At 42.8% G+C, this 14,271-nt stretch overlaps 1 long non-coding RNA gene across 1 annotated transcript in view; it reads left to right on the top strand.

Moving 5' to 3' along the window:
- Positions 1–14,271, top strand: part of LOC144683294 (uncharacterized) — a 75,260-nt gene that overhangs the window by 24,003 nt on the left and 36,986 nt on the right. The window lies entirely within an intron of this gene.

Here is a 14,271-nt window from a genome sequence, read left to right as displayed (position 1 = left end):
CAATTGTACGCAGTTAATTTGGCTGTTGTAAGTTGTATCATTGACTTCCAACAATCTAGATACATATCCTTCAGAATCCTGACTTACAAAGACATTTGCATTCGCTCCTGTCTCAACTTTGGCTGCAGGTGTGTGTTTGCCACTTTTCTTTGGGCATATGATGCTGATGGTAGCAAAAACCTCTAAGTATTTGACTTCATCCACATATTGGCTGGGATTTTCCGTGCCCGCTGGCGTCAGGCGTGTTCAGTGCTATGAGCAGAGAATATGGCGAGAAGGCCAAAAATCAGTTTCACGACGTCGTGAAACCAGTTTGCGATCGTCCGTTCCGCCTGCCGATGGCGGTCCATGTTCTCCGCTATCGGACGTCAGGAACCTCATTGTAATACATCAGCATATCATTATAAGCTAGCCCGCTGGACTCATCTCCCCCCCCCCCCCCCCCACACCCTGCTGGATCGTCCGCCTCGGTGATGTGTTTCATAACAGCATATTTAAGGCGTGCACTTGGCAAGCTGCACTATGCTCAGGACTTCAAGGTTTGTTTGTCTACCTTGCTTCGGTCAGCGCTTGCAGTCATCAGCAGCAGGCTTCACAGACAGCACCATATCACTTTTAGGGGGGCTCATGGGTAGGTCTCTACCTACCAGATCAGCCATATGTGGGTGGTTTTTCAATAGCTGCAGGGCAAGGTCTTGCTTGGGGAAGGGGGAGAAGTGGCCTCAGGCAAGGGAAGAGGCTGCAGGACGAGGGCTGTACTGGGGAAGGAAGGTAACCCAGGGTGTGTGTGGAGGCACATGTTGATCTGTGCAAGTGGCCTCAAGATGGTGAGTGTTGACTAGACAGTCTCCAGAGGAGATAGGCCAGATGGACATATGAGGGTATGTTTGTGAGAATGGGAGGTGATGTCCCTTGAACTGGCAGAGAGTGAGATGCCAGTGCATGTGTGATGGTCTTGAGTGTGTGAGTTTAGAGTTATGAGATGGTTGCCGTACCCTGGCCGCGTGGATGAGATCATTCATCCTCTATCTGCATTGGATGGTCAGCCTCTTCTGTGCAACATTGGGACTGATCACCACTGCCATCGCCTACCAAGCCGGAATGGTAATGGAGCTGCCCCTCCTGCGGCCAGAGCTGGGGTAGAGGACATCACAGCGGAACTCCACGGCATCCGAAAGGCGCTCGAGGGCTGGGCTGCAGTCTTCTTGCCTTTCAGGGCAATGTCTTCTTTGCTGCAGTCCTGGATTGGAAGCACTGAGCGAGGCTGTACTTTAAATGTGGTGCCTGGCGTGATGAAGTGGCGAGATGACAGCATGGCATGTGAATCAGAGCCTGCCCACCATCAAAACGGCGTGTTTCCAGGGAATGCATAAGTAATGCAGCGAGTTTGGGACGATACGGCATGAAAACCTGCTACTGCACTTAGTGCAAATCTGGGATGATTCTGCCCATTGTGTTGCAAAAGCCTCTAACCATTTGACTTCATCCATACATTCACAATTTGGAAGGCCTGTTCGCTTTCTAGTTGAAGATCTTTCAACTCTGAGTCTTAATCTTGGTCCAACCTTGTGTATGTATTTGCACTTATACAGGTCTCTGGTGTACTCCCTGTTGTTGCTACCAGTATGCTAAGGATACTTTCTGTTTGGTTGTATCTTACTGTAACCTATGGTCGCACCTCTGGAACCAGGTTTCCTGCATAGGCTATCCCAATGTCCTTTTATACTGCATATCTTACAAAGAAATTGGAATACAAGATGGCTTCATGGTGGGCACAGTAAACCACACTTCCCACATTGCTTGTTTGCTTTCTGTGTCCTGGCTACTACAGTAATACTGGTTGCCATACCTAATGCTTGCAGGCGTTGTGGTCCAGCCACATTGGCTTCATACTTTCTGTCATCTGTTAGTAGTGTGTCAATATTGTGACCTTTTTCTTCAAAAGGTCTTCTGGAAGGCTTCGATTGGCGTTGAAGCTATAACCAGCTCCATCATCGGTTCAGACAGCTCACAGCTTCCGAAGAAGTCCTTGTCACAGCTCCTGCTGATGAGCTGATCAATTGATTCCCATGGCTGCTGTCTGTAGGCCAATAGCACCAAAGAACGAATCCTGAAGTTCACTTTTACGCAAAGCTGATCCTCCAGTTTAACAGGGGCCTTCTGATCCTCCTCAGACAGGCCTGAAGTGTTGACTCCGTGCAACCCCTCATTTCCACTGCTTGTTTATCTGGTTTTGTGAAGGATAAATCTAAAAAGCCATAGTTCCATCCTTTGTTTAAACAGCCTAAACTCGGATAGGATATCTGTGGCCTTCCAATTCATGCTGGGGAATTTGATGGTCATCTCCCTGATGTATGGGGGATTTGTAATCTCTCTACTCCAAGGAGAGATTCACCAATGCAGCTGCTGTGTTTTGTTTTAGTCTCTTCCTTCTTGCTTTGTGGCTACAGTTCTGTTTTTTTCCCATTTTGCATGCTTTTGTCTTTTGCATGGGAATGGCACCCGAGGGTATCACAATGGCCCTGCAGCTTTTCCTGCCCAATTCAAAACGACTGCACAGCATGAGTCTAAAGCAACTTGCTATTCCCATTAACCAATGATCCGGCTAATTCACAAATCAGGTACTTACTGTTCTGCAAAGCACCGTCTGTAAAGGGACTCTGCCTCTCAGGGTTTCAATATACGTACAGCCTCTGTATTCTACAAATTCTTGTTCGTGGTTTGTCCTGTGGTCTTCAAATTCACATTGTTGTGTTTCTATTACCCAGTTACACAAGCTTACCAATCTCACACCAGGACTGGCAAACTATATGTAGGTTCTGTTTATTAGAAGATACAGTGCAGGATGGCTCAGCAGACAGATCCACTTTATGGATTTAGCGACTATTAGTCACAAGAGCAACACAACTGCAATTTCTGCACACATGCTGGTCACATGCTATTGTACAACCTGGCTACTCATTTGCACATTCCCTTAAAGTGATATCACAAGATGGGGTGGCGGTTTGGAGCTGGGGTAGTGAGTGGGTGGGGTGCAGGTAGCTCTCTGTATACAGTTTTTCAGCACCAAAACTGAAACGGTGTCAGGGCCAATAACCTTTTCTGTATCCAGTGCACTTAGCCATTAATTAATTTTACATGGAATGAAATGAGTTAGCTAGATAACATATATGATAGTTGTGACCCACGGCAGCATTGCCTTGGGAAGGCCCTGTGCAATTAAAGGTTTGACTTGGAGCCCTTATATTTTACTAGACAATGCTACCAACTTAACCTGGTTTCAATCCACACACTATGATCGCGAAAAGGCATGTTTACAATAAGAAATATACAAATAGATGACAAAATCAGAAGCAGTGGTGAACGCAAGAATAATTGACATTGAGCAACTAAAAGTTCTTGAAACACCAATGTTATTTCAGTAAATATGCCACATGATAGCTCAGAAACTAGCTACAGCAAAGTCTAATGTAATATGAGTAGTTAAGTGGTAGTTGCAGTTTGTATAAGTTAAATTTTGCCTTCTCCTTCTCACCTCAATCATGACGGTAGGAGGTGAGAAGCTAAGCGTTGGGGTCGGAGCACACTTCTGATTGCTGCGTGTCCTCTGGATCATGACACTCATTAGAGAAGAGTTAGCCTCGGTTGTCCTTGTGCCTCTCTGTTCTCAGTAAGTAAAATAATATGCCCTGATCATCTAGCTGTTTGCATAAGTAATAGAAAATTGCCATTTTTCACCCTTCAGGCTTAACTAAATGTGATAGGAGATAGGGGTTCAATGTTCAGGGATCATTGCAGCTTAGACTCTGAACAAATATATAGATTGTACAAATTCATCTTGGGCATTAAAGCCTTTCACTACAAATTTAACTGTGTCCTATTATTTGGGATATTATTTAGCCTTATTTCAGCTCCATTAATCATAATTTCAATGTGACTTCTGGTGCCACGCAGTACTCCTTTCAGGCACTTTTCTCATCCTTTGTTTTTATTTATCTCTGTTTCTCCTTTCAACACTATGAATTTTCTTTGTTATTAAATTTTCTGTCTCCTTTTTCCTTCAATCTATTTTCTTTTGCTCATTGGATTTTTCTACTGCTTCTGAAGAACTCAAAGCCCAGGATTTTGCCTTCGTCAGGCAGGTTCGGCAGGAGCGGGCGGGAGCGGTTGGAAAGCCGACCACCCCCCGTGATCGGGGCTGGACCGCTGTTTCACTTTTGGCCCGCACAGCATGAATAATGCGCTGCAGCGCTTAGAGCTGCCTGTGTGCTGGGGAGGAGGGGAGGTGGCGAGGAGGGCGAGCAAGGAACTTTGCACATGCACGCAAGGAGGAAAAGCTCCCTGAGACACAGAGCTGCCTCAGGGTGATGAAGATATGAAAAATTAAAAATAAAGCATTTTAAGATGTTAAAAAAAATGTCCCCTCTGTCACACGTGACTCTGACATGTTAGAAATTAGTATAAAATTCTTTTTTTTTCACGACGGATCAAAACCTCATCCCGTCCGTGGATAAGGTTTTGCAAAAAATGGAAAGGCCGATTGGGTTGGACGTGCAGCAAAAAATTTAATTTTATTAGATTGTTGTTGGCCTTAATAGGCCTTTTAATTGTCGGCGGGCATGCTGCCAACTCCAGTGCGCGCCCGCCAACCAAAATATCATGCGAGTGTATGATGACATCGGGACACTTGCCTGACATCATCGCGCATCACTTTATGCTCGTTCGGTTCAGGCGCACACCCGCCCAACGAGCAGAAAATTCTGCCCAAAGTGTGGACTCTGAATAAAATATATCTTGTTTCCCCTGGCTAAGAGTTCACATATTCTCTACAACAAATCTAACAAATAATATTGAACTACCTTAAAGAAAATTGAAGAGGAGAATTATGTAAATTCTTGTTGCTTACATGTGTGTGGTGTATCCCTGCTAATCTTCGGTGACTTGTTGGCCACATATTGACTGGTTTGATAGCCAGTTGTAATTTGTTTTCTTAAAATGGATATAATATGAAGTTTTGTGTATGTGCATTTCTCCCTAGTGCATTAGACTTGGCTGCATGAGATAAATTTAATGTAATGGATCAAATATTCTGTCAAATTATACCTTGAAATAATCATGGAAATTAATTATATGTAATTATTTGGAATATATGCAATAAACCTATCATGAATTGTCTTCAACTTTAATTAAGACATTGTTGATCTTATAAAGAGCAAAACTGATATTGTTGAATCTTGTTATCTGCACATTAATCAATTAAATAACATATTTGTTTCTTCTTACGTAGGTGATCTTTCACTGAATTCACTCAGGCCCTCTGGGCCCAGTGCAATTGCACAGCCCTAATCTAGCTCCAGTGGGGACTAGATGAAGAGGCTGAGTAATCCACTCAGTATTTTTTACTGAAGAATGCTTCAAGCACTTCAGCCTTGCTTCTTACATTCATGTGCTGGCTAAACCATGGCTGAAGATGGGGATGCTAATGAAGTTTGCTCCTCTGTTGGCTACATAATTGTCCATCACTGCACTTTGCTCTTCTCCATTTGTTGTGGAACTGCTTAGCTCTATCTGCAGCCTGCTGCTTTGTTCATAGTTCATTCAAAGCAGACCTGCTACACTCCCCACTGAACCGGGGAAGAGCTATCAGTTTGACAGTGAGTGAGGGATAAATGCCTGGCCATGAGGTTACATATTGTGGTCGGATACAATTTTGCTGCTGACGTCGGCCTATACTGCCTCATAAATGTTGAATTTTGAACTGCTAGATTGGTCCTAATCTTGTTCCACTTAGCAGTAGTGCCATGGTGGATATCCTCACTATGGAAATTGTACTTTATTTTCAATAGGAATATGCGGCATTCAGTCCTACCAGTGCTATCGTGAACAGATATGATTATGACAGGTAGCTTGATGATGACAAAGTCAGATAGGTTACTACCTCGTGTTGGTTCAGTGACCACCTGATGCAGACCCAGAGTAATGTTCAAGTGGGTAGTGAGGAGGGTTTCAAAGGGCCAATTGGGCTGAGATTGCCTAAGTGTTGCCCTGATACAATGCCTGGATAGAAGTCTTTCGGATAGTTTTCCTTATAAGTTGAACTTTTTAGTGATCGATTACAGCTGGAGTTTTTAGGAATCAACAATGTCATGTGGGGCTAGGGTCATCTGGAGGTCAGGCTGAATAGTGGTTAGCAAGATTTCTTACCTGAAAGATATTAGATATCCAATTGTCTTTTTACTACAAATAGCTAACTTTCATGGTAATTCTTCTGGAACTTGCTCATAAATTTACAGACTTATGAAATGCAGTTTCATAAATTGACATTGTGTGATTTGAACCTACAATCTTTTGCATTGCTTGTCCAGTACCACATTCACTACACAAGCATACACACAAAACCACATCTTTCTACATTAATTAAATGGCTTTGCCTCCCTAACATGTGGTCAAAAACAACATCGACGTGTTGAAAGCATCTGAAGAGAGAGAAACTCAGTTAACGTTTCAGGCCCATGACCATCAGTTCTGATGAAACATCATCGACCTGAAATTTTGGGTGGAATCTGCCAGTAGTGGTGAGGTTTTCAGCAATGGGACTGGAAGTACACAGCACTTCTGCTTGTGAGTGGGACAGCTGGTCATGCGCAATCACATGACGGCCAGCCAATTAGGTATTCATTCGTGAGGAGTGTGGCGAATCATGCAGTTGTGGGGGGGAGAAGTCGACACCCCTGCCATTACCTCATAGGGTCAAAGGCCAGGCTTCATATTAAAGGGCACTTGGACAGCCACTGATACCTTGCAAGCCAGAAGCATCAGTCTTGTTGTCTGAGAGGAGGTTTTGGGAACTGCAACTGCTGCCACCCCCTATCCATCTGTTGATCGCTGGAGCTGCTGCCATCCCATACAAAAGTGGTAAATGTCCAAGCATACACACAAAGCGGCTCACAGTGCAGTGATGCCTCCTCAAGGCTGTGCGGGGATGGCAGGAGGTCCTGTTTCCCAGGGAGGCAGCATGAGGCCCTCCCTCCTGTCCTGAGCACTTTTGACCAGTTGAGAGCTCAGTACTTAGATTTTGCCACACGCTGGTCTCCATTTACCCCACCGTGGGCAACTCCATCCTCGAGGTTCACGGCAGAGAACTCTCCTTGTTGACGTAGCCATGTCTGTGGGCACTCACACAGTGACCCTGGAACTGGAAGCCATCGCCCTGCACCCTCCCTCAATCACCTTTGACCTTCCCTCCATCACCCTACACCACTATCATTGACCCTTGGGCTTCCTCCCGGCACAGCCTCCCATAACCCTTGACTTGTCATCCTCGACCATCCCTCTATCATCCTTGACCTTCCCCCTGTTACCCTTGACTCTCAGAACTTCAACATTGACCTTCCCTGTATAACCCTTGATCTCCCCACATATGCTTGACCCACTGTCTTTTAACATTGATCTTCCCTGTATAGCCAAGTTTCTTTCCCTGTCCCTCACGAGACTTCATAGGGCTGCAACATCCCTCCCTTCCCCAGACAGCCATCCCCCGTTTCCCTTCGACTGCCACCTACCAATCTCAATCATCAATGCTTTCTCTCCAATAGTCGAACAAAGCATCCCATAGAAGAAAAAGCAGTTCCAACTCAGTCCAAGTCCACTAGGAAGACTACCTCGCCTGCTGCATGCCATGTTTAAGCAGTCATAAATCTGAAGGCTCATATTTCTTGTTTGCCAATTACATAATTGGAGAGGGACACTAACTTCTGGCGAGGTTGCCTTTTAATGAGAATGAAAGACATGCAAATATATTGAAAGTAGATTCCCATCAAAAAGCCTGATCTGCTGTCAATCCACCGCTAACTTAATTCTGTAGTTTCATCCCGCCATTGGGAAGCTGACCTTTGGCCTTCTGCACAATTAAATGCCCCCACCCGCCTCATTTACTGTGCCCGGGAGTTTCACAAGATTCCACCTGTTAACTCTGTTCCTCTCTTCACGGATGCTGCCAGAGCTGCTGAGTATTTCCAGCATTTCTATACTTATTTCAGATTTCCAGCATCTGCAGTTTTTTGCTTTTGTATCTATGTTATGGTGTTCTTTCATAGAAACAAATTGGGTCATTTTCTGTGGCTAAACCTGACAAAAGGGAAAAAATAAACATGGTAGTCAACAAAATTATTTTATTTTTGTCACATCTTCCTGGATATTTATGAAAATTGTTTTGTTGCTTCCTTCTGTAGTTTGTTTGCATAATGCCAACAACTAGTACATAATTGTATAAATAAATTAAAACTAATTAGTCATTATCCTCATTAATAGTTCCTCTTTTCAAAAGATTGAACATAGCTTCCAAGTTTCATACACTGTTTCTTTTCCAATTCTGGGAGAAGATCTAAATTGTATCTAGCATAATTTGACTGGAATTAATTAAATGGAATTTGCATATACAAATTAAACAAAATTTGTTTTCTGTTCCTTACTCAAGCATGAGAGTCTCACTTGAACCCATCAAGATGTTCATGGCTGTAATTATGGAAAGTATCTCATCTAAGAGTTTCCAAACATGCGCTATATCTTATACTCTGAAACAGCTTAAGTAGCTGAAACATTTCTGGAATCTCAGCAATATTGTGTTGGGTCTGGCTCCATGTTCAACTGATTGATTTTAAATTCTCCATTGAACATCGTACCAATGTGACTGGATTTATGGGAATGTTCAGAGGATGCATAGGATTATGTCTGTTTTCCTACTGCTTCTCCAACACACTCCTGAGAGTCCAAGATTTCATTCATATACAGAGGAATGGATGTGGCATATGCAGTAGTTTATCTTAATTTAACTGTCAGCCAGCATGTGGTAGGTGCAGACAATGTGTGCTGCGTTAGAGTTGGATTCCCATTTAACATTAGTATTTTGCCAAAGTCTTTTTCCGGGAATGATGTTCTGCTGAGAGAGTTTGAGGAGTTAGGATCCAAATTAAATGCATAACCTCAAAGGTAATCATCTCTGGCTTGTTAACTGAGCCAACTGGCATAGGGTCAAGCAGATTAGAGAAGTAAATTAGTGGCTCAAAGAATGGTGTGGAAAGAAATGGTTTTGATTAAAGGGGCACTGGCATAAATACTCGGAAAAAAGAGAGCTGTCCTGTTGGGAAGGGCTTTACTTAAAGCAGGCTGAGACCAGTATCCTGGCGAATCGTATAACTAGGGCTGTGGATAGGGCTTTAAACTAACAGGGTGGGGGAGGCGGGGGGAAGGAGTTCAGGCGAAGGGAGATTTAGAAATCCAAAGAGAAAAATTGAGGCAATAGAACAGTGTAGCAATGGGAGTAAAGAAAAGCAAGGTAGGACAGGAAGGGACTTTAAGTTTAACAATAATAGTGCAACAATAAACAAGGTCCATGCAGGGAATAGTAGTAAAAAATAAAAAATAAAGGCTCTTTATCTGAATGCATGAAGCATCTGCAATATGATAGATGAACTGGTGGCACAAAGAGATAAATGGTTTGGATCTACTCACCATTATGGAGACATGGTGACAATGTGGCCAAGTTTGGGAAATAAATTTTTAAGGGTACACAACATTCTGAAAAGGCAGGCGGAATGGAAAAGGAGAAGAGGTGGCCCTGATAGTAAAGGATGACATAAGGACATTAGTGAGAAAGGATCTTGGCTGAGAAGATCAGGAATTAGAATCACTATGGGTGGAGATTATTAATAGCAAGAGACAGAAAAACTGGTGGGAATAGATTAAAAACACGGTAGCAGTAGTTATAGCACTTGTAGAATGCTTTCATGACAGTTTCCTGGATCAATACATTGTGGAACCAACTAGGAATAGAGCTATTTTAGAACTAGTATTGTGAAATGGGGCATGGTTAATTCATAATTTTATAATGAAGGATCCTCTGGAAAAAGCGATCATAAGACAATTGAATTCCGTATTGACTTTGAAAGCAACAAACATGCTCCAATCACAAACAAGAATCTTAAACTTAAACAAAGTCAATTACATATGTATGAGAGAAGAATTGGCTAAGGTTGATTGGATAAATAGACTAAAAGTAGTAAAATTGCAGTAAATAAACAGTGCAAAATATTTAAGGAAACAATTCAAAATGTTCAACAAAAACACATTCAATTGAAAAACAAAAGTTCAACAAGAAAGATCCATCCATGGTTTATTGATGGGGTTAAGGATATTATTGGTTTAAAAGAAGAGGCTAATAATGTTGCAATGAATAATAATAATGAACCTTGGGATTCGGAGTGTTTTAGAAACCAGCAAGGGGGTTACAAAAAATGTGATTTAAAAAAAGGAAAGTAAAAAGGAAGAGAATAGTTAAAGTAAATGCTGGTCCCTTAAAAACAGAGACAGGAGAAATTATCTTGGGGAGCCAAGAAATAGCAGAGATATTGAACAAATATTTTGTGTTTGTCCTTACAGTAGAAGACACAAGTTAACTGACAGAAATATAGGGTAACTTAGGAGCTAATAAGAGTAGGAAAATCAAGGTAATTAATATTAGAAGTAGTATTGAAGAAGCTTAAGGGACTAAAATCTACAAATCTCCAGGATCTGATGGTTCTAAAACAGATAGCTCCAGAGATATTTGAGGCACTGATTATGATTTTCCAAAATTCCCTAGATTCTGGAACTACCCCAGCAGATTGGAAGTTAGCAAATGGAACAAGGCTATCCTCGAAAGGAGGGAGAGAGAAAACCAGGAGCTTTAGGCCAGTCAGCCTGTTATCGGTCGTAGGGAGAATGATGAAATCTATTATGAGGTCTTAACAATGCACTTAGAAAATCATAGTATTAACGTGATTTTATAAAAGTAAAATGTTGTTTGACAAATTTATTATTGTTTTTGAGGATGTAAGTAATGGGATAGATCAAGAGAACCAGTAGATTTATTATATTTGGATTTCCAAAAGGCATTTGATAAGGTGCTACACAAAAGGTTAATAGGCAAGACAAGGGCTCATCGAGTTGGGGGTAATATGTTAGCATGGATAGAAGATTTGTTAATGGACAGGACCAAAGAGTAGGCATAAATGCAACATTTTCAAGTTGGAAGGTGGTGACTAGCAGGGTGCTTCGAGGATTAGGGGCTCAGCTATTTACAATCTGTATTAATAACTTTGACAATGAGACTGAGAATAATGCTTCTATGTTTGCTGACAATACAAAGCTAGGTGCAAATGCAAGCTGTGAGGGTGACACAAAGCGGCTGCAAGGAGATATAGACAGGTTAAGTGAGCGGGCAACAAGGTGGCAGATGGAATATAATGTGGGGAATCTATCCATGCTAGTATGCTAGTATATGTGGGGAAGGGGGAAGTGTGAGATTATTTACTTTGGTCGTAACAGTAGAAAAGCAAAATACTTTTTAAAAGGCATGAGACTCATAAATGTTTATCTTCAAAGCGACTTGGGTGCACTAATACAAAGAACACAGAAAGTTAGCCTGCAGCTACAGCAAGCAGTTGGGAAGGCCAGCAGCATATTGTAGGGGGATTGGAGTACAATGTTAAATAAGTCTTGCTACAATTGTACATGGTGAGATCACATCTGGAATAGTGTGTGCAGTTTTGGTCTTCATATTTAAGGAAGGATATACTTACACTGGAGGTGGTACAGCAAAGGTTGACTAGGTTGATACCTGGAATGAGAGGGTTGTCCTATGATGAGTGGCTGAGCAAAATGTGTCTATATTCTCTGGAGTTTGGAAGAATAAGAAATGATCTCGCTAAAGCATGTAAGATTTGGAAGGGGCTTGTCAGGGATGTTTTTGTGTGTGGGAGGATGGGGTGGGGTTGCTGAAAAATAGACAATGGTCATCATGATGAATAGCAGATGAAGGAAGGTGGGGGTTTGCATGTAGAGAAGGAGGGCAGCAAAAAAAAGTGGTATTTGGAGAGGATGCTACACTGTAAGAATTGTTGGGATAAGAATATGGTGAGCATGAAGCCAGGCAGAGCAGTCCTCTTGAGAGAAGGAATATGTGATCCTGAGTTTCTTCTTAGCCCAGGATGTTCAGGCATCCCTCCAAGATGAGCCCATGGATAAAAACAACATCTGGGTGGTGGGGTATTGTCGGGGGGCGGGGGGGTGGGGGCGTGGGGTGGAATAATTGGAGATTCAGCTATATTATCTTCATTTACATTAACATCCATTACAAAATGCTTTCTTTACAAGTGCAGTCAATATTGTTAAATTGGCAAATATGGAAACCAATTCATGCAACAAATAAATGACCAGACAATCATTTTTTTGGTAGTGGTAGTTGTGGAAAAAAATGTTGGCTACCACACCATGGGAAATACCCCACTCCTTTTCAGATATTGTCATAGGATATGACATCTGAGAAGACATATGGGGCCTTGGTTAAATAAGTTATCCAAAAGACAACACCTTCAACAATGCAGTATTTCCCCTTACTCAACTGAATTGTCAGTTGGAGCCCACAGCCTTCCGTCTCAGGAGTCTGCTACTAACTGAATCAAGCATCACTGAGGTAGACAGGAATTTCAAGAGTTCAGCTCCAGGGAAGCGAGGAAGATGCTGAGATAAGGAAGAACAGCGAGTTAGGCTGTGCTGTAATCGCCCTGTAGCAAGATCCTCAACAAAAATAAAAAGGAGAGACGAGAGTCAGGGGTAGCAGAAAGAATGGGAGTAGCAACAAGTTGGCCAGTGAGCAAGGTGAAATGTAATTAATTCAGTTGGCTGGGAGTTAGAAAGAGAGGCAAAGTGGAAGAAGTCATGAATAGAGACATTGGAAAGATTAGGATTTCTCTATCACCTTAATGATCTCCTTTCTCCTTACCTGCCCTATATCACTCCACCATCACATTTTGTTCTAGGATAAGACATATGCCTCCATGACTAGTACTGCACCATCTTCCTTCAGCTCAAAAATTGAAACTTTAAGTCACTGATAAATCAAATAGAAAATTCAGAAGAAACTTCTTTACCCAAAGTGGCTGCTGCCAGTACTGCAACCACCCAAGGCCTAGGATCGTTGAAGGACCCAGGCACAATATTGAAGGCTTGAAGGCAGGAGGTGGGTCAGGGGAGATGGGTGTTGGCAGCAAGGGCACAAGGGTAGTTTTCAGTAACACACACACACACACACACACACCCCCGCACCCCCTTCCCGATGCCAGGTCCCTGAAACAGGGACTGTTTGCTTTTGAACGAAGGACTCTGCAAGCAACCACAACAGTCTTTGCTTTTTGGGTCCCACACAAAGTGAGTCCCCTGCCTGCCGCTAGGTGAATATCAATGATGGTGGGATGGGGCTCTTCAGTGAGCATTAATTGCCCACTTAAGAGCCTCAATTGGTGGTGGGGTGGAAAGACCGTCCACTGGCCTTCCTGCCACAGATATAATCAGGGCAGAGGTGGGAAGGTGGCAGGGTCGCTACCCTCCACCTGATTAAATGACCCTGCCACCAAACTTGCCACAGGGGAGGGCATTAAATTCCACCCCTTGCCTCTGTAATGGTGATTAGATCTACACCATTTACCTCTTTTGCTATTATTGCAGATGTTTTGCTTGTTTTTTTCATTCAGATAAAATTTAATTTTATTTCTTTACTATCCTACATGGACCTTACTCACTGATACACTATTACTGTTAAATTCTCTATCCCTGCCTGTCCCACTCTACTTTTCTATACTCACATTGCTGCACCGTTCTATTGCTTCAACTTTTCTCTCTGGATTTTAAAACCCCCTTCACCTGAATCCTCTCACCCACCTATGTTAGTTCAAAGCCCTATCCTCAGCCCTATACAATTTGCCAGGACACTGGTCTCAGCCTGGTATAAGTGGACCCCATCCCAACAGAACAACTCCCTCTTTCCTGAATACAGGCGTCAGTGCCCCATGAATTGAAACCTGTTCTTCCCATATCACTCTTTGAGCCACACATTTAATTCTTTAATATGCTTGACCCAATGCCAATTGGCATGCAGTTTGTGTAACAATCCCGAGGTGATTACCTTTGAAGTTCTGTGATTTAATTTGGACCCTAACTCCTCAAACTCTCTCAGCAGAACATCATTCCTAGTTCTACCGATGTCATTGGTTCCCATGTGAATCATGACAACTGGACCCTCCCCCTCCAGGTTCCTCTTCAGCCGTGAGGAGATTTCCTTAACCCTGGCACCGGACAGGCAACACAACTTCAGAGCTCCCAGCTGTGTCTGCATTGAATAGTATCTATACCCCTGATTATACTGTCCCCTATCACTACCAATGTTTTTTTGCTCCG

Source organism: Cetorhinus maximus, chromosome 8 (assembly GCF_964194155.1).
Source record: "Cetorhinus maximus chromosome 8, sCetMax3.hap1.1, whole genome shotgun sequence".
Lineage (NCBI taxonomy): Eukaryota > Metazoa > Chordata > Chondrichthyes > Lamniformes > Cetorhinidae > Cetorhinus > Cetorhinus maximus.
The sequence above is the reverse complement of the archived record's forward strand: the minus strand, read 5'-3'. Positions and strand labels throughout refer to the sequence as shown.